General features: G+C 47.6%; 1 protein-coding gene across 5 annotated transcripts in view; it reads right to left on the reverse strand.

Annotated features, from left to right (window-relative positions):
• Positions 1 to 23748, reverse strand: part of PLB1 (phospholipase B1) — a 201765-nt gene that overhangs the window by 155225 nt on the left and 22792 nt on the right. Inside the window, exons 1-4 of one of the 5 annotated variants that reach the window (XM_033838804.2) lie at positions 23132 to 23301; positions 20838 to 20904; positions 14661 to 14849; positions 13076 to 13343 (exon numbers count right to left, since the gene is read on the reverse strand). The gene's annotated coding sequence lies outside the window, so the exon portion shown is untranslated. Of the gene's footprint in view, positions 1 to 13075; positions 13895 to 14660; positions 14850 to 20837; positions 20905 to 23131; positions 23302 to 23748 lie in introns of those variants that run through there. The other 4 variants (XM_033838805.2, XM_073791479.1, XR_004521853.2 and 1 more) reach the window with 4 other exon arrangements.

Below are 23748 nucleotides of genomic sequence, written 5' to 3' on the forward strand. Positions count from 1 at the left end.
ATACAACTCAAAAAAAACCAAACAAACAGATTAAAAAGTGGGCAGAGAACCTGAATATTTAGACATTTCTTCAAAGAAATACAGATGGCCAACAGACACATAAAAAGATGTGCAACATCACTAATCACCAGGGAAATGCAAGTCAAAACCACAATAAGATATCACCTCACATCTGTCAGAATGGCTATTATCAAAAACAAAAATAGGGCTTCCCTGGTGGTGCAGTGGTTGAGAGTCCGCCTGCCAATGCAGGGGACGCGGGTTTGTGCCCCGGTCCGGGAGGATCCCGCATGCCGCGGAGCAGCTGGGCCCGTGGGCCATGCCGCTGGGCCTGCGCGTCCGGAGCCTGTGCTCCGCGACAGGGGAGGCCACGGCAGTGAGAGGCCCGCATACCACAAAACAACAACAACAACAACAAAAAACAACCAAAAAAACAAAAACAAAAATAATAAGTGTTGGCAAAGATGTGGAGAGAAAGGAACACTTGTGCACTGTTGGTAGGAATGGAAATTGGTACAGCCACTACGGAAAACTGTATGGAGGTTCCTCAAAAAATTAAAAATAGAACTACCATAGGATCCAGCAATTCCACTTCTGGGTATTTTTCCAAAGAAAACAAAGACCCTAATTTGAAAAGATATGTGCACCCTAATGTTCATAGCAACATTATTTACAATAGCCAAGATGTGGAAGCAACCTAAGTGTCAACTGATAGATGAATGGATGTATACATACGTATATATGTGGTGTATATATATACAGTGGAATACTACTCAGCCATAAAAAATAAAATCTTGCCATTTGTGACACCATGGATGGACCTGGAGTCAAATAAATCAGACACAGAAAGATATACACTGTATGAGTTCACTTATATGTAGAACCTAATAACCAAAACAAATCAATAAACAAAACAGACTCATAGATACAGAAAACAAACAGATGGTTGCCAGAGCAGGCGGGAAAGGGTGGATAGGTGAAACAGGTGAGGGTGATTAGAAGGTACAAACTCCCAGTTATAAAATAAATGAGTCATGTGGATGCAATGAACAGCTCGGAAAATATAGTCATCAATATTGTAATATCTTTGTATGCTGACAAGTGGTAACTGGACTTACTGCGGTGATTATTTTGTAATGTATAGAAATAACAAATCACTATTTTGTGCACCTGGAACTAACGTAGTGTTGTAGGTCAATTAGAGTTCAATAAAGAAGGGGAGGAGGGGCAGTGAGCATGAGAAACGGGGCGAGGGAGAGAGGGAGAAAGAGAAAAAGAAAAAAAGATACAGACTCACTGTGAAAGGTAAGTGAGAAGAGGAGACCCTCCTGTGGCTCTCTTGCCTCACACACATCTGAGGATTATCCTGTCTCAAAGGAGAAAATTTACCCTCCTGCACAACAGAAATGAAGTTCACATTGGCTATTTTCCTTGACATCAGCGTATGGTGTCTGTTGAAAATATTCCACAAGGTTGAATGGTCAGGCTAACCAAGAGGGATCCAAAAGATGACTTGTTACTCCAAAAGAACTAACTCTGGACAGTGACTCTTTTCTTTCCCATACTAAGGCTCCAGGTTGCACTGGACTTTCTGTGGAAAAGGTTTTGATCTAAAAAGGTATTTGCTAGGGATTTCCTTGGCAGTCCAGTGCTTAAGATTCTGCACTCCCAATGCAGGGGATGCGGGTTCGATCCCCGGTCAGGGAACTAAGATCCTGCATGCCAGGCAGTGTGGCCAATAAAATAAAATAAAATAAAATAAAAGATATTTGCCAGACTCAACTCCAGCTAGCTTATGTATATATCCAACACCTAATCCACCAACAAAAGACCATGATTTGTCATCTTTGAGGGTATTCAAAACGTGTAGCACAGATTTTTAAAGTAATTCAAAACAGAACAGAGTCAAAAGATATTTTAAGGTGTGACAATATTCTTTGGAAGTGGCTCCCAGAAGTAAGTGAAAGAATGGCAAATACCCATTTGGACTCAGAACTTCTGGTCTGTCTATTATATGAAAGTTCATTACTTTGTAGTCATTTCTTATAAATAATAACGTTCTGGTCTATGAAAATTCATTTTTGAAAGATTCATAACAACCACATCGATCATTTAGGATGATTTTGGTCCTAAGCAACACAAAATCCAACACAAACTGGTTTAAGAAATAAAGGGGATTCCTTTTTGGCCCGCTGCCTCTTTTGACTTCCCCCTATTCTGGGTCCTCTCATAATAGTCTTTCCCACCCCCATCACATCCAATACCCAACAGCTTCTCTTCTTGCCTCCAGTTGCTATGAACGAGCTGCTCATGACTTTATCTAAGACCCACTCTCCACATGTGCACAGGATCCTGTCCCCTCTCTCTCAACACACCAATGATCCCCTCTCAATTACTTCCTACTTTAGCAAACCAACATGGTATAATTTTTCCTGATGTCAAAAATCAAAACAAAACTTCTTGACTTCATAACCCCCTCCAGCTTCAATCACATCTTTCTTCCTTCTTTGATGGTAGAAGTCCCTGATGGATTTCTCCATTCTCCTGGACTATCAATTCCTCACTTCCTTTCAGTGAGTTCTGATTCCACTAGTTGAACCACACAGTTATTCTTAGGTTTACCAATGACTTTCTTGTCGCTAAATCCAGCAGTCGGTTTTTCATCTTCATCGTGATCTACCAGCAGCATTTGATACAGTTGACTACCCTGCCTTTTTTGGAAATCCTTTCTTTTCTTGGATTTCAGGATAACTCTTTCTTGGTTCTTCTCTTCCTTTGTTGTCCACTCTTTCCTGATCTGCTTTGCTAATTTCTTCCTCGTCACGCTGATCTTTAAACCCTGGAGTACACCTGGGTTTGGTTCTGGGCCTGTTCCTCTTCTACAGGTATATTCACATCTTGGTTGATTTTACCCACACCCATAACTTCATACACCATCTATATTCTTTCAAATGTTGAACGATTTCTCTCCAGGACTCTAGGTGCATATCTAACTGGCTAGTGAACATTTCCACTTGGATATCTAATGGACATCTGCAACTTAACGTGTCCAAACCAAAACTACTGACAGTTCTGTTTCCAGGATAGCTCAGTAAGCTCCTATGAGACAGACTCCTGTAGATAATAACTATGAACTCTTAAAAACTACCAGTTACCTGAAGGCCTTGGAGAGTGAACAGAAGCAATCAGTTTCTGGAGAGGAATCAACACTTGGAAAAAGCAAATGCACAGGGTGTGTTTCCTGTTTCGTTTTTGTTTTTGTTTTGCCTGAAGCAGGCCACAGTAGAGTCACAACGGGCAGATAAAATGATAGAAAACCTGCAGTCCTTCTGGCCTGAAGAAGCAAAGGAGAGCGTTTAAGGCAGCCACAGCCTTTAGAAAGTGAGGGGAGGAATCCAAGAAAAGAGAGACCCAGAGAAGAAGAACCACACATTTTATGTATAAACTCTGTCCAGGTCTCTGGCCAATTCCTGAAATGTAGCACATGAGGCAGGCTTAAGAGGCCCAGATAAGAATAAAAGAACTGAACTGAGTTTTGAACTGTGGCCCAAGAGACAGTTTATAGTTTGATACAATCAAGTTGACTGCCTGCTAAAGCAAACAGTCCAGCATTTGGGGGAGCTGCAGAACAGAATCCAGAGTGTGCACAAATTAATCACAATGCCCAGCATAGCCCCAAATTTCTCAACACATGAAAAAAGTGGAAAATGTGACCTATACTCAAAAGACAGTCAACAGAAACTGAGCTGACCCAGATGTTAGAATTAGCAGATCATAATTTTAAAGTAAGCTGTTATAACTATGCTTCATGAGGTAAGCCATCATATGTTTGTAAACAATGAAAAGATAGAAAACAGCAGAGAAATAAACTCTATTTTTAAAAAACTAAATAGAAATTCTAGAACTGAAAAAGATAATATTTGAAATAAAAAATTTACTGACTAGGCTTAACAACAAAATGGGGATAACAGAGGAAAGAGTCAATGACCTTGATATTAGACCAGTAGAAAGCATCCAATCTGAAGAACAAAGAGGAAAAAAGATTGAAAAAAAAAAATGAACAGAGCCTCAGAGGCTTAAGAAACACTATCAAAATGTTTAACATCAGCTTCCCTGGTGGCGCAGTGGTTGACAGTCCGCCTGCCGATGCTGGCGACACGGGTTCGTGCCCCGGTCCGGGAGGATCCCACATGCCGCGGAGCGGCTGGGCCCGTGAGCCATGGCTGCTGAGCCTGTGCGTCCGGAGCCTGTGCTCCGCAACGGGAGAGGCCACAACAGTGAGAGGTCAGCATACCGCAAAAAAAAAAAAAAAAAAAAAAAAATGTTTAACATATGTAACTGGAATCCCAGAAGGAAAGGGGAGAGACTACTGGACAGAAAAAAAATAAGAAATAGCCCAAATCTCCCCCAAATTTGGTGAAAAATATACATTTACAGATTCAAGAAGCCCAGCATACCCCAAGCAAGATAAATACAAAGAAAACTTCCTCAAGGCATGCTGTAGTTAAACTGCTAAAAACCAAAGATGAAGAGAAAATTTTGAAAGTAGCCAGAGAAAAAGGATACATTACATATAGGGGGAAAAAACCAACTCAAATGACCCTGACTTCTCACCAGAAATAATGGAGGCCAATATCCAATAAGGGGTTAACATCCAAAATATACACAAAATTTGTATAGATATCAAGGCGGGTGGGGGCATGGGATGAACTGGGTGATTGGGATTGACATATATACATTACTATGTATAAAATAGATAACTAATGAGAACCTACTGTATAGCACAGGGAACTCTACTCAGTGCTCTGTGGTGACCTGAATGGGAAGGAAATCCAAAAAAGGGGGATATATGTATATGTATAGCTGATTCACTTTGCTATACAGCAGAAATTAACACAACATTGTAATGCAACTATACTCCAATAAAAAATATATATACACAAAATTTTATACAACTCAATAGCAAACAAACATATAACCCAACTTAAAAATGAGCAAATGACCTGAATAGACATGTTTCCAAAGAAGGTATACAGATGGTCAACAGGTACATGAAAAGGTGCTCAACACCACTAATCATCAGGGAAATTATCAAAAAAGAGAGAGAGAAAAAAATGCCGATGAAGATGTGGAGAAGAGGGAACCCTGTGCATTGTTGGTGGGAATGTAAAGTGGTACAGTCGCTACAGTATGGAGGTTCTTCAAGAAATTAAAAATAGAACTACCATATGATCCAGCAATCCCACTTCTGGTTATATATCCAAAGGAAAAGAAACCATTATCTCAAAGAGATATCTGTACCCCCATGTTCATTGCAGCATTATTTACAATAGCCAAGGTATAGAAACAACCTAAGTGTCTGTCAAAAGATGGATGGATAAAGGAAGCGTGGTATATGTGTACAATAGTATATTGCTCAGCCTTAAAAAAGAAGGAAATCCTGTCATTTGCAACAATATGCATGAACCTGGAGGGCATTGTGCTAAGTGAAATAAGTCAGACAGGGAATGACAAATACTTGATGGTATCACTTATACGTGGAATCTTAAAGAAAGGCGGTGGGAGGGAATCAAAATCATAGAAACAGAGAGCAGAAGAGTGGTTGCCACGGGCTATAGGCTATAGGTCAGAAAAATAGGCAGAGGTTGGTAAAAAGGTACAAACTTTCAGGTATAAGATAAATAAAGTCTGAGGATCTAATGTGTAACATGGTGACTAAAGTTGATAACACTACATTGTATAATTGGAATTTTCTAAGAGGAAAACTTAAATGTTCTCACCCCACGCCAAAAAAAGGTAAATATGGGAGGTGATAGATGTACTAATCAATTTAGATGGGGGCAATCCTTTCACCACGGATCCTACATCAAATCATTATGTTGTGTACTTTAGATATCTTACAGTTTTATCAGTTATACCTTAATAAAGCTGAAAAAAGGTGGGGGGCCCGGGGAGAAAAGGAACAATGAAGAAGCCAGTGGACCCACATCTCTAAAGTAACTGAAAGTAAAAACTTTCGACCCGGAATTCTGCACTCGGCAAAACTATTCTTCAAAAATGAAGGTAAAATAAAGATATTTCCAGATAAAGAAAAACTAAAAAATGTCACCATTAGCAGATCTTCAGTACAGAAAATGCTAAAGTTCTCAGGCTGAAGGAAAGTAATGTAAGAAGGAAATTTGGATTATTAGAAACAAATGGAGACCATGGTAAATACTAATAACCAGATAAATACAAAAACAAATTTGTAATTCCCACTTCGCCCCACCCAAACCTGCTTCTCCTTGTAGGTTCCTCATCTTGGTGATGAAAACACCATCTTCACATTTCCCCAGGCAAACACCTTGGCTTAGATCCTTCTCTCACTGTCCAGCAAGTAGTCTTGGCTCTACTTTCAAATCAATATATATTCAAAATCTGACCATTTTCTCTACGTCCATTTGCCTTCCTGGTCCAAGCCACTAGTATCTCTTGCTTGGATTACTGCAATAACCTGCTAACCAATCTCCCTATTTCTACCCTTGCTACCATGCAGTCAATGGCATAGAACACAGCAGACAAACGGTTCCTTTTAAAGCCTATGTCAGTTCTTCCACTCTTCTGCTCAACAGGCTCCAACGGCTTCCCATCTCAGCAGGGAACAAAAAGAGTCCTTGTCACAGTCTACAAAGGCCCCATGTGATGTGGTCCCTGCTACTTCTCTGTTCTTCCTCCCTCCCTCTCTTACTCATTCTGATCTGGCCACGTTGGCTGTTCCTTCCTTGCTTCTCCTCAAACCCACCAGCATGTTCCTGCCTCAGGGGCTCTGCTCTTGCCCCAAAATCCTTCTCTGATATTTATGACTCACTCCTTCAATTTTCTCCCTGAATAATGCCTTATCAGTGAAATCTTTCCTAACCATCCTCCTTCATCTTTAGTTTTAGTCATAACACTTCTTGCCTTCATATTCAGTTAAATGTCTGTTGAATGAATGAACGACACAAATACCTATAACACAAGGCTGAAAGCTCAGATAAAGGGCTATGAAAGTTCAGAGGAAGGAAACTGTTATTTCTTGAGTATCCTTCATATTCTAGCACTGTTGTTTATACCATTTAATCTTCATTACTGTCCTGTTAAGTAACTCATTGCCACTAATTTACAGAGAGATGTTGAGGCTCAGAGAGGTTGTTTGCCAAGGTCACGTGCATAGTAAGTGACGGCAGCAGAATTCAATCTAGGTCTTTATAATTTCATTTGTACATTCATTGCAACACACAGCTCCCAAAACCCCATCTGGCTCAGATGAGGGACAGAGAGGAAGCATCTGGAAAGACTTTCTGGAGGAGGTGGCATCCTGAATCCTGTGAGATAAGAGAAAAAATATTTATATCTATTTCCCAGTTCCTGGCACAGAGTCTTAAAACCCTTATAATTCCCTAAGTGATGAGAGCCCTAGGAGCATCTTTTGTTCTCATATTGGTCTTTGACCCAGTTTTTGACACAGAATTCCTAAATCCTTTGCAATTTCCTGAGTGATAGCAGTGTCTTTTGATGTAATGAAGTGGCCCTTGGTGGGTTCTTGGATGGGGGCTGGTCACTGGAAAGACCAAGCCACGATTAGAAACTTGGAAATTTTCAGCCCCACCTCGTATTCTCCAGAGAGAGGAGAGGGAAAATGGAGTTAATGATCGATCATTATGTGATGAAGCCTCCATAAAAATCCCAAAAGTATGGGGCTCAGAGAGCTTCCAGGTTGGTGGACACGTGGGGAGAACAGCGTGCACGGAGAGGGCAGGAAGTTCCTCACCACCCCCCAACCCCACACACCCTGCCCATGCATCTCTTCCATCTGGCTGTCCCTAATTATATCCTTTTATAATAAACCGGTAAACAGTAAATAAAGTGTTCCTGAGGTCTGTGAGCCATTGCAGCAAATTAGTCAAACCTCCGATTTACAGCCAATCAGTCAGCAGCACAGGTAGCAACTTGGACTTGCAACTGGCATTTGAAGTGTGCAGGGGCCACTCTTGTGGGACTAAGCCCTTAACCTGTGGCATCGGATGCTGTCTCCAGGTAGACAGTGTCAGAATTGGATTAAATTCCAAATTAAATTGTAAGACACCCAGCTGGTGTCACAGAATCCCTTGGTGTCGGGAGGTGGGGACGAACCCCACACATCTGGCATCAGAAGGGCTGTGAGTGTGATAGAAATGCGAGAGCAAAGGAGACACACAGGAGAAGTGGGTTTTCCTAACACAGTTCCCAAGGGAAAAGATATAGGCAGGAGGTGAGCATCGCTCACGATATCAAGGGGTTGGGATGGAAGATGAAACTGCTAAATGGAGAGGCACATCCTAAGACACATGTAAGAGGAGGCGTGATACCAAGAGCAACCTTTGCTACTTCACGATTCTGCCTGAACTTTCCAGCAATTAGAGTTGTCCCCAGATGGAGCCAACGACCTAGGGAAGCAATAAGGATGATATTGTTTATGATTCCTTATCTGTACTGAGTGCTTCAGAATTTACACGTACTTTCACATCCATAACCTCACTGATCCTGTGACAGTTCTGTGACATAGGAAAGGGCAAGTATTCTTTCCCCGTTTTATACCTGAGGAAGATGAGGCTCAGCGATTAGGCTCAAGTCCTTTCACTTGAGGTTCAAAGCTCGTTTGAGGTAGTGAGAGCTCCGTTCTTGAGCCGTAGGGTTCCATGGGTGGGAGCCGTAGGGTTCCGTGTTGGATTGTCATAGTGGGGGGTAGTGTGAACAATGGTGAAAGAACATGATGGGCTCTGTGGACTTTATGATCCTGGTTCAGTCTTTTTTTTAAGGTTTCTTATGGTAGTAAAATATATCTAACATAAAATTTACTCTTTTAATCATTTTTAAGTGTACAGTTCAGTGGCATTAAGTGCATCACGAAGTTGTGCAACCAGCGCCACCATCCGTCTCTGGAACTTTCTCGTCATCCCAAACTGAAGCTCTGATCCCATCAAACACTAACTCCCCTTCCCTCCACCCAGCCCCTGGCAACCACCATGCTACTTTCCGTCTCTATGAACTTAGCTATTCCAGATACATAATATAAGTGAAATGACACAATATTTGTCCTTTGGTGTCTGGCTTATTTCACTTGGCAAAACGTTTTCAAGGTTCATTTGTGCTGTAGCATTTATCAGAATTTCATTCCTTTAGAAGGCTGAATAATATTTCATTGTATGGTATATACATACATTTTCTGTATCCATTCCCAGGTGTTGTGGTTCAATCTTGCTAACAAAAGGAGCAGCCTCTTTCTCCAGAAATAGTTCCCCCTTTACGCTGCCAGCTCCAAGGGCAGAATATACCAGCACCCTTTCTCCTTACCCCAGGGAGGCTCTCCCCATGCAAATGGGGTCATTTGCCCAAAGAACTACCTACTTGGGGGATCAGATCCCATTGTGAACACAATGGAAGTTTCTAGTCCTCTAGAAGACAGTATCGTGTGAGGGCAAGGCACCAGAACTTCTTTCCCTGAAGAACATGAATGGCAAAATGCTCCAGGTCTCCCCCTCCCCCAAACCAAGAAATGTAGCTCGGCTGCCTGAGTTGCCTGGGAAGAGGGAGAGAGAAAGAGAGGTGGCCAATGGGGGACAGCCACCACTTCTACCTCGTTCCCTCACAGTCTCCCAAGATGCCCCTGTCCCTCTCAGTCATTACCAACTAGAGGCCGGCCAGAGCTGGGTGGTGTGGCCACCTGTTGGGGACCGGGGGTGGTGCAGCCTTGGGGCCCGGAGAGGCCCCATGCTTTCCAGCTGGACCTGCTACAAGCACCAGGCAGCAACATCCCTGCTCCACCTCCACCACTGGGGAATGAGAGGCTGGCAGGCTGAGACTGCTGCAGGAAAAGCTAGATAGAAGCCCAGCTGAAAAACAAAAGCTGAAACAAAAGTAGCCCCTATACCCAGACAGAGCTTTAACTCAGCATTAAGAAGAAATGAGGGGCTTCCCTGGTGGCACAGTGGTTAAGAATCCGCCTGCCAGTGCAGGGGACACGGGTTCAAGCCCTGGTCCGGGAGGATCCCACATGCCGCAGAGCAACTACATCCGCGTGCCACAACTACTGAAGCCAGCGCCTAGAGCCCGTGCTCCGCAACAAGAGAAGCCACCGCAATGAGGAGCCCGTGCACCACGACGAAGTGTAGCCCCCTCCTCGCCGCAACTAGAGAAAGCCCGCGTGCAGCAACGAAGACCCAACGCAGGCAAAAATAAATAAATAAAATTAAAAAAAAAAAAAGAAGAAATGAGCTATCAAGCCATGAAAAGACATGGAGGAAATCTAAACGCAAATTACTAAAGGAAAGAAGCCAATCTCAAAAGGCTCCCTACCGTACAATTCCAACCCTATGACATCCTGGAAAAGGCAAAACGATGGAGACAGTAAAAAGATCAGTGGTTGCCAGGGGTTTGGAGGGAGAGAGGAGTGGATAAGTAGAGCACAGGGTATTTTTAAGGCAGTGAAACTATTCTGTGTGATAGTATTATACAGGTGTCAAAACCCACTGAGTGTACAACACTGAGAGTAAAGCCTAAGGTAATCCGTGGACTCTGGGTGATAACACGTCAGTGTAGGTTCACGGATTGTAACAGATGGACCACGCTGGTAGCGAACGTGGATGGTGGGGAGGCTGTGCATGTGTAGGGCAGGGGAACACGGGGGACCATGGGTAAATGGGAAGTCTCTGTACTTCCTGCTCAGCTTTGCTGTGAACCTCAAACTCCTCTAAAAAATAGTCTATTAAAAAAACAAAAGCAACCCTGGGTAATAGAGAGGGCCACCTCCCTCTTCAGGCCAGGAGTCACTCAGCGTTAGGCTCAGAGAGACTTGCTTGCCCCCAGGAGGGGGCAAGGCCCATTTTTCTCTTCTGATGCCATTTCTTCTTCCCAGGGGGCAGGGATGGAGAGGCACTCCTTTGCCTTTTAAGTGTAGGAAGGGGATTTCTGGAGTCCTTTAAGGCCTCTGCTTGATTCCTCAGCTCAAATCTGACACCTCACGAGGCCTCCCCTGACCTCCGTAACCCCTAGTCACTCCCCCTCCCTATCTGGAGGCCTAGTTTTCTGCCCAGCACTCTTCACCACCTGAAATTCACCTACTTGCTTTCATATGCCAAAACTAAGACAGAGCCTTGTCCCTGGTGTCCAGTGGGAGGCACAGAGTAGGAGCTCAATAAATGTTTGTTGATCAAATGAATAACTGTGTGACCAGCTGCATAACCGAGGGTGAGGCAGTTAAACCTTTCTGGACCCCAATTTCCTCATCTGTAAAATGGGCGATTAGACTTAATGACCGTGCTCTCTTCTTGCTACAATGCTCTGAGTGTTCCAGCAAGTATCAGAATGACCTTGTTTTCCCACCCAAGGGCTTCTGCCAGGCCATCAGGTGACTGCGAGGTACTTAGGAAGAGAATCCCTAGCAGCCTGATCGATGCTGTCTGCCTTCTCAGGCTAGGTCTGCAGATGCAGGAGAAAGGCCAGAGTGTGAGCTGAGCAGATTGGGGTGTGGGGAGCCCCCCCGCCTAGAATGTAAGCTTTAGGTTGGCGGGGGTTCATATTTGCTTGTGTAGCCCATGTCCCTAGAACAGGGCCTGGCACACAGTGAGCTCACCAGACAGTGACCATATGAGTAAAGCAGCAGCCCTCAGAACATGTTTCCAGTCTTGGGTGAGTGTTCTGTTCGGGTTGAGTGTGGTATGAAAACAGCGACAATACTCCCTCCCATTGGTGGAGGCCTTTGCAAAGCGTTTGCACGTGCAGGATGCATTTGATTCTCATGACAGCCCCATGAGATAAGGACCATCAAGTATTATTATCCCCAGTTTACAGATGAGATAACTGAGGTTCCAAGAGTTTAGCTTGCCCGAGGCCACACAGCTGGTAAATGGCAGAGCCTGATCTCAAACCCAGGGTTTTTGTTTTTTTTGAATTTTATTTTATTTATTTTTTTTATACAGCAGGTTCTTATTAGTTATCCATTTTATACATATTAGTGTATATATGTCAATCCCAATCTCCTAAAAACTCAGGGTTTTTTGCTCCAGACCCAATGCTTGTGTGTTGCTGGTTGTGCAAAGCCCTGCAGGTGGTCTGGAGAAGGAAGCCTTATGTTAGAGCCAGGGCCCCGAGGATAGAAAAGGCGCAGAGACTGCTGCGACTGGGAGGATGAGTGAGGAGGGGATGGGGTGGGGGAGGGGGAGGACTGGGGGAGGATGAGTGAGGAGGGGATGGGGTGGGGGAGGGGAGGACTGGGGGAGGATGAGTGAGGAGGGGATGGGGTGGGGGAGGGGAGGACTGGGGGAGGATGAGTGAGGAGCAGGAGGACAGCAGGCAGAGCCAGATGCTCCCTCCACTCCAGCAGTGGCTGGGACCGCTGGGTGAGAGGCTGGAGAGACCACTGGCCTCACATAGGCGCTCTGCCCCTCAGGTCCAGACATGCCCAGCTGCAAACAGGTCCTTCATGGGGCACAGATGGCAAGGATGTGGGCAAACTGGTTTGAGGAATACAAAAACCAGCTTAAAGCTTTCTTCCCTTTCCCACACAAGGCACCAGACCTGGCCCATCATCCCTATGCCAAGGAACTCTCCAGCATGGCGTCTGGCCAGCCCCCAAATCCGCCTGACTTCACCGAAGTCACTTATATGTCTCTTCAAATCATACACACACACACAGAGCCCCCCCAGAGCCCTCGCCCTGGAATTCTCCAAGCTGAGCCCGCTCGGGCCCTCCCCTCACCCCCACCTGTGGAAATCCTTTGCTCCCATCCTGGTTCCCTGCGCTGGGTCCCACCTGGTGCAGGGGTCACAGATGCCGGCCGCATTGCATCAGCCCACATCAGGGAGCCCCGGGGAGCCAGCAGTTATCACAAGTCCCTGAGGCCTTCCCCAGAAACCACGAGGCAGTGATGAGGAAATGGAGGGGGACGGGTGGGTCGGGGACGGTGGCGGCCCACCCACTGGCCTGTGTTTGTCAAGGAGGGCACGGAGCGAGCAGCAGAGTAGAGGTCATCGCGAACGCATGCGCAAGGAGGGACAGACGGGGAGACTGAGGACCCACCTGAAAACCAGCGGGAAGAGGCGCCGTGTCAAAATGTCGTCCTCTTGCTGGAGGGGTGCTTTTCTTTCCAGACGCCGCAGCAAGATCCAAAATGGCCGGAGGGGGACGTCTCGGTTAATCACTGGCCGATGTGTGGGTCTGCTCTATCGGCCCCAAGGCCCGCGCTCCTGCTGCGTGCCAGGCTCCAGAGCCAGAGTCCTCCTTCCTGCTTCACAAGGAGATTTAGATGCCGCTTCCCCGACGCCCGGCTGCAACAGGGCCCCCAGAGCTAGAGCAAACAGGCGATTACCACCACCACGTGTAGCTGGTACTTGTTTATTGATCGCACGTTTCTTGATCACCTACTCTCCCATGCCGTGTGCTAACGGGGTTCTCATTTCCTTAATGGGAGCCTCCCAGAGATGGTTCTGGCGGCCACGACGGGGAGGGTGTGCTTCTGAACTGGGTGGGGTGATCAGACGCCCCGACTTGCCTGGGACAGTCCCATTTTATGTCTGTTGTCCTAGCCTCATTGTCCGCAGAGCCCCCTCTCACTCTCAGAGGCGTCCTGGTTTGGAAGATACATGATAGGTTTGTGGGGGGCCTGGCCCGGGGACTGGCTCAGGGGAGTTGTGTGTGATGTGCCTTGTTCCCAAGAGGGGCAACTGGACTGAGAGAGGCAGACACTAGAGGGCGCCAGTTAGCTGTACTTGGCCGGCCAAGTCCCCAGGCTGGGGCCCGGTTGGCTGCCAGGGGACAAGGCCTGTCTGAGGAGAGTCGCAGGCAGAGGCCGGCAGGTGGGGAACCAGTGCTCAGCAGAGCCCTAGCTGAGCCCTTTCCTGGCCTACACCCAGCCTGGCCCGCCTCCCCCCACCCCCCCACCCCCGCATCCAGCCAGCAGGGTGCCAGAGCAGTGCCTACAAGGGAAGACGGGTCCTGGCACTACCTCCCCTCCTCCATTTCAGCCTGGACAGGCCCCTGCCAGCCTCTCACCCCACCCCCGGGCCCTTGGGCGTGGCATGGCCCACCCTATGGCCCACCCTTGCTGGAGACCTCAGGCCCCTGGGCCTGCTCTCCCGATGGTTTGTGGCTGGGCCTCAGATGGCCGTTCTGGAATGATAGCCAGGCCGGGTCCAAGGAAGCCTCACAGCCCCGGAGGGGTGAAGGTGGGTGGGGAGGGCAGGAGGTAGGATGTAGAAGGGACCCCGGCCACGTGGACTCAGACGCAACACTGGGGTCTGGGCATCCTCTCCTGTGGAGAGCCCAAAAGGCTTGCTGCCCATGAAGAGCCCGCTGCCCGCCGTCCTGACCTGGCCACTGCCCTGTCCACCCCACAACTGGACACAGGATTGGCCTCCAGGGAGGCAAACTCTCTGTTCCCATCTGTTCCCCAGCCCCCAGCCCCCGTGACTCCTCTCCAGCAGGTGAACCTGATGTCACCGGGCGCCAAGCAGGAGAGAGCAGGCCGCACAGAAGCTGGGTTGAGGCCTGTTAGAACCGCACGCGCCGGCATCCAGCAGGCTCGGCCCCGGGTTGCGGCTCTGATATCGGTAGCTGTGTGACGTTGGGCACGTTGTTTAACTTCACTAAGCCTCGGTTCACTCACCTAGAAAAGGTTATAAGAGCGTCTATTTCGCAAGGGTGGTGGGAGGAATAAACGTGGTAAGAACACAGAGCGCCTAGCTCAGTGCCTGGTACCCAAGCAGGCAGTGCCCACGGTGGAGGAGTCTCTGAGCAGCGCCGGCCGGGCCTTTCAGTCCCAGCCCAGCTTTCCTCCTGCAACAGGAGTCCTCGTCTGCAAGAGAACAAAGATGGACCATAAAACGTGTAATGGGGCACATGGTGCGTGTAGAGGAATTTCCTATTTGACAGTGACATCATGGCTGCCTTAGTGCCAACAGCCTCAACCTCTTAAAGAATCTTTCATTCGTTCGTTCATTTGTTCGTTCATGCATGAGTCCCAGATTATAACTGTTGTCCTGACGTAATGAGTAATAGCCTCCTTTCACTCTTGAAGTGTCCCGGTTTGGATGATCAATGATATGCATCACCCTACCTAGTGTGCCAGGTTCTGTGCCTGGCGCTAGGGATTGAGAGAGAGATGCTATATAAAGACACTGGGCCTGTAAAGCCTTATATAGGGCTCACCAGCCAGTGAGGAGACAGACAAGGAGATGACTGGAGAAGTGTGAGAAGCGTGGGGCTAGAGATGTGTGGCCAGCTGGTGCCCCTCTGCCCCATAAAACCCTCCCAAGAAGTACCCTTTGATTTATCTCTCCTTGGGTCCGTTTACTTTCACTTATTTACAAACCAACTTTTTGAGGTCAGTTCATGCCATACATTTTCCACCAGATACATGAAGTAGCAGGTCCTCTTATTCATTATAATATTATTTTTCTCCAGCCTCAGAAGCTGCCTTCTATTCAGATATTTGTGGTCTTCTGTTTTAAGAGTCACAAATATCCCATCTTCTCCTTCATGGTCCCATAAACATCGGTTTTCCAGAAGCAGGTACTAATTTAGTTTTTCATTCTCATGGAAAAGTATACAACTGGAAGATGGCAGTGATCTCGAGGCACACTCTGAAAGCCTAGTCCTCATAACTTAGGCCAGAAACACCTCCAAGACATTTAATGAAGTTGAGGGGAGTCTTGGGGAAAAGGAGGGAAGATGAGAGAAAAGGAGCGAGGGTGTACCCTGGGGTTGGCTGGGGGTCAGGGCTGGAGCGGTCACCTCTGGGCTCCTGCCTACTCATCTGAGTTGGGTTGGGGAAGGACAACTGCCCTCCCCAAGGGACCACAGGCAGCCAGCCATGAGTGTATGCGTGAGGGTGGTGCCCCCTCGCCACCCACACCAGAATCAGTGTTGAATGTGGAGGCTTTCAGGGTCCCAAACCTGCCAGGTTCCCACACACCGTGCCCATTCTCCTTGGCCCAGGTCTCATCAAACACCTTCCTCCTTCCCCCACCCACGCCTTTCAGGTTCCTACTCGGTTAACTCAAGGACACCAGGGTCCCACATTTGCTGCAGGGTCTCTGTGTGTGTCCAACGCGAGGTGCACCACAGGACTCATATCTGTCCCACCTTCTCACCTGGGGATGGATCTCAGGATTCTATCTCACCATTATCCAAGAGTGTAACTGGGTGAAAATCATGGCTGTACCCGGCCAGCCGCAGGGGGAGCATCACCTTATTTAGATGTGCTGCCCCCAGGGGAGGAAGGAAAGGAAGGAGGAAGAGGGAGATGAAAAGCGAATAGGACCAAAAGGAGAAGAAAGAAGAAGGCATGGGTGATTCTGAGAATCAGGGGCAACTAGTGATGTCATCACAAGGACTGTTTCACCTGGGTCAGTGGGAGGGGGCATGGTGACTCATTTATGAGACTTGCCCCCATATCCCGGAGAAGCCATTCATTTAGCAAGTCATCAAGTCTTTCAGCACATGTTTATTGAGCTGTTACCGTGTTTCAAGCACTGGACTAGGCACAGGGGAGGGAGAGAGAACTGACAAGACACAGGGAGCTTGTGGCCTAGAAGGGAAAGACAGTTCCACTGCAGAGCGTAGGTGTGCCGGGGGCAGAGGGAGATGGGGCAGGAGGCCAGGGGGCTTGGTGCCATTCAGAGGGAGTGGCAGGGAAGACTGCCCCCCAGGAGGGAAGGAGAGGGTGGGGAGGGGACTCTGTGATACGTGCTGTGGGAGGAGTAGGCAGACGCCCGATGGAGGCGGGGGAGGGGAGTTTCAGGCAGAGGAAGGAGCATCGTGCTAGAAGGCACGGAGGTTTCAGGGTGGAGGGAGATTTGGGGAACTGTAAGAGGATCCTGAGAGGGTGCAGGAGAAGGTGGCAAGAAATGAGGTTGAAGAGCTAAGGAGAGCCGATCCTGAAGGAGCTGAGATGCTCTTTCCAGGCAGTGAGGCCCCCCGAAGGTATAAACCCAGGAGAGCATGGTCAGATCCCCACCTGGGAGAGGAGACCCTTCGTCTAATGTGGGCAAGTGACTCTGACAGCTGGGTGACCAGCTCGCTCAGAGAGAGACTGGCCCCAGTATGGAGCTCTTACGGGAGTCTGGCCCGCACTGGAGGTCTCATCACACATCGCCCCATGCCACCGTCCAGTGATCCTCGGAGGTAGATCGATTTCCCCAGTGGACGGATATAAAGGCTGAGGTGATGTAGGCATTGGAGCTTGCCCACATCACACAGCCAATAAATGGCAGAGCCAAGATCAGAAGCCAGGTTGTCTAAGCTCTTAACTGCTTCCAAACTCTACCATCCCTAGGCCTCCCTAGGACCTCCTGCTTGAACTCACTTTCCATGATTTTTCACAGCTCTTCCTCAGCCACGGCCAGTTTCATGGCATTCTCTTGAAAAAACAGCCAGGCTTCACCACGATGTGTGGCCCACCCTGGCTCGACCTTCTCACCCATGCCCCATCTTGTCCCATCATAGGACCTGGAGCCCTGGTTCCCTGAGTCAGGGGCTGAGGGGTCCTAGCTGTGTGGACCCCATACTCTCTCCCTGTCCCAAACCTCTACATCTCTGGGGAAGCTACCAGGACTCCCTCCTGGGGGAGCTGGAGCCAGGTCATCCTGTAGGCCACGGCCCACCAAGATGACTAGGGCTCCCAGGAGGGACCCTCACCCCAGAATTGCCTTTTTCAAATAGGAGACTTGGGTGAGAACCACGAGGACAGGCCCCGGCGTGACCAATAGCAACATCAGACCTCGCCCAAGCCCATGGTGGTTCCTGTTCTGCACAGAAGGAAGGAAAGACCTTTTCCACCTGGCCTAGGGTCCCAACACTGTCCATCTTTCCTGGCTGGCGATAAATTCCCAAACATGTTTTTGCTTTTCCCTCTAAAATGTAATCTTGGGTCTATTTCAAGGGAAACGCTACTCTGTCTGCTTCTGATTCATACTCACTGAGCTCATCAAAACCAGAATTATTTGGTAATCCCTGCTGGGCTTACTGGATGCCCTCTGGGATCTGTAAAAATCTCTGTTCCTCAGAAACAGGAAGTTTCAACAGAAGGACAGATGCCGGTTGCAAAAGTCAAAATTTGAATCCTCTCTGCCTACTGGAGAGGCATTTGCCTTCTTTCTGCCCATCCACAAACATGGATTCTGTGCCTACTGTGTGCGGAACGCAGAGATGATCTTTAAAAGGGGCTCTGAATTAATTCCTTAGAGCTGCCATAACAAAGTATTACAGACGGGGTGGCTTAAACAGAAATTTATTTTCTCACAATTCTGGAGGCAGGAAGGCCAAGATCAAGGGGTCTTCAGGCTAGTTTCTTCTGAACCCTCTCGCCTTGGCTTGCAGACAGCCGCTTTCTCCCTGTGTCTTCACATGGTCTGCCCTCTGTGTGTGTCTGTGTCCCGATCTCCTCTTCTTAGAAGGACACCGGTCACATTGGATTAGAGCCCACCCGTATGACCTCATTTTAACTTAATTACCTATTTAAAGACCCTGTCTCCAAATTCAATCATGTTAGGGATTCAACATATGAATTTGGGGGGACACAATTCCGCTGATAAGAGGCTCTGATCTCAAGAAGTCATTATCCTGTGACAACGGCTTTTTCTTTGATCTCGATCTGAGGTTAGGCCCTGAGATGAGGTGGTTTAGAATATATTTCCTGAGCTGTTGTAGCCTTTCTAAGGCAGGATGACTCGATAGACTAGGCACTGAGCTGTCAGATCCGGATTCAAATTTTGCCTCTTTCGCTTACTAGTTGGGTGATGTAGCCCAAGTTACATAAGCTCTGAACCCTCAGTTTCTCACCCGTATAATGAGGATCATACTGCCTGCCTCACAGGGAGTTTTTGTGAAGATCCAAAAAGATAATACGTGTAAAACATAGCACAATGTCCGGGAACATAGTAGGTGCTCACCAAGGGGGAGTTCCCTTTCCAGGTGTATTTCCTGCAGGGTTTCCGCTTCCAGGGAATTAAGGATGTATTCCATCCGTTCTCTGGGGAGGAGCGTGCCGGGAAACATAAGAAACTCAGGTACAGGGTTAAGATGTCAGCTTCCTCAGCCAATCCACAGCCCAAATGCCTGACCACCGTTTGGGCCGGAAGAACCCTTCCTTGGTCACCTCTTATAGTCTGGGCTGATTGGCTCACCAACTCTCCATCCTACATGTGGTCTCCTGGCTTTTCCACCTGTTACTACCTCAGAAAATATTCTACCCTGAAGGCAGCCAAGCCCCAGAGCAGGAAGAGGCAAAAAGAATCTGAACTTGAACTTCACCGGGAGCACCCACTGCCGGGACCTCTGGGAGAATGTGACGTAGGCAAGGGTGGGGATGGCTGTCGGGTCCGGGCTGAGCCCAGCTGTGGAGAGCTGGTCTGGCAGAGAAAACAAGTCCAGAGGCTGGCAAAGACCAGACCTCACAGTCCAGAGACGTAGGTGCTGGACTAGTCTAGGGACCTGGGTTCTAATGCCAGCTCTGATAGTTCCCAGTGGTGGGCAATTCACATGACCTCTCTGAGCTTCAGTTCCCCTCAGAGAGACAAATGGGATAATGTGTTAGAAAAAATCGAGTTCATATTTTATCAACAAGTCTAAAAGGTACCCTATTGGCATCTCTGGGCTACCACACTTCCCCAGCTGCCTAGGGATGAAGGGAGAAGTCCTTGTTGCTTTGGTTTCCAGTTTCCTTAAACTGCCAGCATTCTACACACACACACACACACACACACACACACACACACACACACACACACACACACACACCCCACTTTGCAGCAGATTAAGGATGCATTACTTCTCAAAAAGAGGAGCATTTCCAGCTCTGGAATATGAGAGATGAGGGCTCATTCTGGGCCACATTGCCTCTTCAACATCATCCCCACCCCCACCCCTGTACAAGTGTGAGTCCTCTCCCCTTCCCCCTCCCTCCCTGAATTACTCATACTCCTGGAAGCATGACTGATGACTTCGGGATGAGTAAGAGGCCCATGAGCGTCAACTGCTGGGAGGGTGAATGAGTTCAATACTCCCTCGAGCAGGGCCACTTAGACATGCGCCAGGAGTCCTGCTGGGGGAAGGGGCCACAGGACCCTGGACAGGAGCTAGACTTTACTCAGCAATGAGCTAGAAGGCCTTTTACCCCTTCTCCCTTCTGCCAACCCCTGGGTGCCCATGGCCTTCTCAGCAGGAGGTGACGGCCCACACCCCTTTCTGGGCAGTGGGTGCAGGGCCTCTCAGTGAGCTCCAGGACACTGCATTTCTCTGACCCAAGCACCCCTGGCCTCACCCCAGCACAGCCAGGCCCGGGGCAACCCTGAACTTGGCAGCCCAGCCTTGGCTGCTTTGAAAGGGCCCTAATCCAGGGCTCAACCTGCAGGGTGCGTATGTGGAGCGGGTGTGTGTGTTTATACGCTCCTGTCCACCCTAATCCACAGTGCCAGTTGAGCAAATAGTTTTGGTCTGTTTTCCATTTTCCACGTGTCCCATTTCTGAACATTTGGTGGAAACGAGATCCCAGCAAAGGGAGGTATTAATTCAATGTGTTTTGAAGTGTTTATTTTACATGCTTGGATAAGCAAAACAACATGCAAACTAGATTGTCCTGCACTTAATACACAGAGCTGAAGCATCAGTTTCTCCATACCTACAGTGGGTGTAGTCAGGACACAGATGGCATGGAAAATAACACCAGGGCTGGGAAGCATGAGGCAGCCCTACCTCAACATTCTCTGCAACCAGGAAAAGACAGTGCCCTCACTCTGAGTCTCAGCTCCCCAGACAGTCCCTCCGTGTAGGAAACGGGGCTCACCTCCAAGCTTCGCTCCATGAGGATCTTGAGGTGTCAGCTGGGACCCAGCATGATGTCCTTTGAATTGCTGAAGACAAGAGGGATGCATTAAGCGGAAGGACTTTATGAAGGTGTTTCGGGACAGAGGGACTAGATCGCAGAAGAACATGTTAGGAGGATCAATTGTTTGATGGCATTTTGAGATCCAAAACGCAGGGGCTGAAACATTAGTGAGGCAGGAAAACGGCCTGGCCGGGGAGCCCCCTGATTCCTCCCCACCAGCACTTCTCCCAGCGGAAAGGAGGGCTCCTCTCCCCCATCTTCACTGTTTACTATCATTAGCCTCAGTCATTTAAATGTAGTTTGTTAGAAGTTCCATATAAAGCAGAATAAATCGTAAGCAATAAACTCAGGTGTTTTAGGATCTTTCTTTCCTTCCCTATAACTCAGCTGAAACCCCTTGCTACCAGAGTAGCAGGACATTAATCACAGTCAATTCATGATCCTTTCCCCCTTTTCTTAGGGTCAGGGCAGATCTTCTGGGAGGTTTACAGGGAACCAAAGCACCGGGGTACATTTCCATCCCTCTGTCGGGATGGCTGCTGTGCTGATCCACAGCCTATTCAGGACACAGCTCTTCCCCAGGGCCACAGTGAGGGTCCAGGATTCATTCTGCTGCCCTGGACCGTCAGAGACAGGGGAGGTTCTGCAAGGGTTCCCCTGCCTCCCTGAGATCCTAACCCCGACATAGGGGTGCATGGTTGCTCTAATTCCTTCCACCCGTCCTAGGGTGGGTTATCTTGTCTTAGAAGTGTTGTTGACTAGAAGCTGAGGGGCGGGCTACTCTTTATCACGTTGTGTTCCCCAAATGTTACGTCTCTATTCCTCTGAGGACTTGGGCTTTCAAAACCAAAGCAGGAAATCTCCCTTTTGTGTCTGCCCTGCATCTTGCTCTTGAGCTTGTGCTTACTTCCCCTCGGCAATCAGCACAGAACTGCCCGAGTGGTGAAAAGGGCAGAGAATAAATACTGGAGGGAATTGTTGGTATTTCAAAACTGTGCTACCTCATGGAGGATTCTCACTACCTAGTTTAGGACTTGCTATAAAGCTCTAGTAATCAGGACGGTGGGTATTGACATAAGAATAGACAATGGAATCGAGGGAACAGAGTCTAGAAGTATTGAGTTCGCCAAAAAGTTCATTCGGATTTTTTTTTTTTTTTTTTTTTTTTGCGGTACGCAGGCCTCTCACCGCTGCGCTGCGGCCTCTCCCATCACGGAGCACAGGCTCCGGACGCACAGGCCCAGCGGCCACGGCTCACGGGATCCTCCCGGACCGGGGCACGAACCCGTATCCCCTGCATCGGCAGGTAGACTCTAAACCACTGCGCAACCAGGGAAGCCCTCATTCGGATTTTTGTAACATCTTATGGAAAAACCCGAACGAACTTTTGGCCAACCCAATGTATCCACACACATGTGGTCAACTGATTATTAGCAAATCAGCAAAGACACCAAGGTAATTCAATGGGGAAGGAAAGTCTTTCATTTTACACGGTGCTAGAACAACTGGATATTCATATATTAAAAAAAATGAGCATTAACCCTTACCTCACATCATACTCAAAAATTATTTTGAGATGGATTATAGACCTAAACAGATAAGCTAAAGCTATAAAGCTTCTGAAAGAAAACAGAGGAGAAAATTTTCATGATCTTGCAGAAGGCAGTTTTCTTAAACAGGTCACAAAAAGCACAAAACATTGTTTGAAAGAAAGATTTATAAATCGGACCTCATCAAGATTTTTTAAAAATCAAGAGACATTGTTACAAAAATTGGCAAGCCAGTCTACAAAGAAATATTCACCAAACATATATCTGACAAAGTTCTGGTATCCAGCACATATAGAGAATATCAACAGAGCAATAATAAAAAGGACTCCCCCAAATAAAGAGATAGGTAAATAAATAAAAGAGAGCAAAAGACTTGACCAGACATGTCACAAAAGAAGATTGGCCAATAAACAAATAAAGATTGCTCAACATCATTGCGTTAATCAGGAGACGCAAATAAAACCTCTGTGCGGCCACATTTTACACCTACTGGAAGAGCTCAACTGAAAAAGACCAGCAATTCCAAATGCTGGCGAGGACGGGGAGCAGCTGGGACTCAGACATTGTTAGCGGGGGTGTAAAATGGTCTGACCATTTTGGAAAACTGACAGTTTCTTATAAATTTAAACATACACCTGCCCTATGATTCACCAGTTCCATTCCCAAGCATTTACCAGAAAGAAATGAAAACATTATAGTCACCAAAACACGTGTCCAAAAATGTTCACAGCAGGGCTTCCCTGGTGGCGCAGTGGTTGAGAGTCCACCTGCCGATGCAGGGGACGCGGGTTCGTGCCCCGGTCCGGGAAGATCCCACAGGCCGCGGAGCGGCTGGGCCCGTGAGCCATGGCCGCTGAGCCTGCGCGTCCGGAGCCTGTGCTCCGCAACGGGAGAGGCCACAACAGTGAGAGGCCCGCGTACCGCCAAAAAAAAAAAAAAAAAAAAATGTACACAGCAGTTTTACCCGTAACAACAAGAACTGGAAACAAGCAAACATCCATCCATACGTGGATAAATGAACAAATTGTGGTATTTTTGTACACTGGAATACTACTCAGCAATAGAAATGAACAAGCTACAGGCATGCCTTGTTTTACTGTGCTTCACTTTATTGTGCTTTGAAGATATTTTGTTTTTTACAAATTAAAGGTTTATGGCAACCCTGTGTTGTCAGATGATAGGTAGCATTTTTTAGCAATAAAGTATTCTTTAATTAAGGTATGTACATTTTTTTAGACATAATGCTATTGCACACCTAATAAACTACAGTATAGTATAAACATAACTTTTATATGCACTGAGAAACCAAAAAAATTATG

This window comes from Tursiops truncatus, chromosome 14 (assembly GCF_011762595.2).
Source record: "Tursiops truncatus isolate mTurTru1 chromosome 14, mTurTru1.mat.Y, whole genome shotgun sequence".
NCBI classification, from domain to species: domain Eukaryota; kingdom Metazoa; phylum Chordata; class Mammalia; order Artiodactyla; family Delphinidae; genus Tursiops; species Tursiops truncatus.